Raw genomic sequence first — 1586 nt, forward strand, 5'->3', positions numbered from 1 at the left:
GAGAATTCCATGGACAGAAGAGCCTGGTGGGCTACAGTCCATGGGTTCACAAAGAGCTGGACATGATTGAAAGACTAAGCATACATAAAGTGAAGTCGCTCAGTTGTGTCCGACTCTTTGCGACCCCATAGGCAGTAGCCTGTACCAGGCTCCTCCATCCAAGGGATTTTCTAGGCAAGAGTACTGGAGTGGGGTGCCATTTCCTTCTCCAAGGAATCTTCCCTACCCAGGGATCGAACCCAGGTCTCCTGCATTGTAGACAGACGCTTTACCATCTGAGCCACCAGGGAAATCCTACGCATACATACATATATATAAAATTTGACAAATTTTATTATTCTCAAAAGAAGAGTTGATGTGGGATCCACTGTTGCTAGTACAGTCTATGACCGTTTATTAAAAAGAAAGGGACTATATATGCATTTTGAATATCTGGTCAATATGGTGAGAATGTTTGATTCAACTGAGCCCTATATCAAAGGTGAGGTACTGGGTTAATTAATTACATTTATTAGAAATTCTGTCAAAATGTTGTAAGTAATTTTAAGACATAAAATTTTCTACTTGGAAATTTCTATTATATGTTGCTGCCAAGTTTTGATGAGGAAAATACTCTCTTACATAAAGACAACTCTGAGATAAGTGTTGCAGAAGACTCTTGAGAGTCCCTTGGACTGCAAGGAGATCCAACCAGTCCATTCTGAAGGAGATCAACCCTGGGATTTCTTTGGAAGGAATGATGCTAAAGCTGAAACTCCAGTACTTTGGCCACCTCATGCAAAGAATTGACTCATTGGAAAAGACTCTGATGCTGGGAGGGATTGGGGGCAGGAAGAGAAGAGGACGACAGAGGAGGAGATGACTGGATGGCATCACAGACTCAATGGACGTGAGTGTGAGTGAACTCCGGGAGATGGTGATGGACAGGGAGGCCTGGCGTGCTGCAATTCATGGGGTCGCAAAGAGTTGGACACGACTGAGCGACTGAACTGAACTGAAGTGAACCAAGTTTTGATGAGGAAAATACCTCCTCTCACATAAAGACAACTCTGAGATAAGTGTTGCAGAGTCTCATTCATTGATGTTAGGGAGTATTTCTGTGTCAGTCCTGCATAATTACTCATCTGGCCACAACTTCCTGCATGTAATAGAAACAGCAGAGGCTGTGGGTTTTTATGTCTGACCCACATGATGTTGTGGACATCAACTAGTGGGATTTTTTTTTTTCTTGCATATCCTGCTTCTTACAAACTTCATCCCTAGTTTAATCTGGAATAATATTATTTTCAGAATAGTGTCTAGTTTATAAATAAAGAATAAAATATTAATGAAAAATAGGCATTCCAATTAGATGCATTAATTATCATTATAATTAAAATATTTGGATAAATATTAGTTTTGTATCTGGGATACTTTCACATTACGATTCTTCTTTAATCTCATCATTTGATCCAGATTTACCTAAACTTTTAGGTTTTATAATGATTGAATAAATAACTTTTAATTTAAAAATATTGAAAACAATTTTCTTCACATGTAATTTAAAGCTAAAATTCCTGAATGGTTAAGTTGTTACAGGAAAGTAG

At 38.5% G+C, this 1586-nt stretch overlaps 1 non-coding gene across 1 annotated transcript; it reads right to left on the reverse strand.

The window, feature by feature from the left end:
• Positions 1-218: 218 nt before the first annotated feature.
• Positions 219-290, reverse strand: TRNAC-ACA (transfer RNA cysteine (anticodon ACA)). Its single transcript has one exon. It is a non-coding gene; the product is annotated as a tRNA-Cys (tRNA).
• Positions 291-1586: the final 1296 nt, after the last annotated feature.

The sequence above is a fragment of the Ovis canadensis genome, chromosome 3, assembly GCF_042477335.2.
Source record: "Ovis canadensis isolate MfBH-ARS-UI-01 breed Bighorn chromosome 3, ARS-UI_OviCan_v2, whole genome shotgun sequence".
Taxonomy (NCBI): Eukaryota; Metazoa; Chordata; class Mammalia; order Artiodactyla; family Bovidae; genus Ovis; species Ovis canadensis.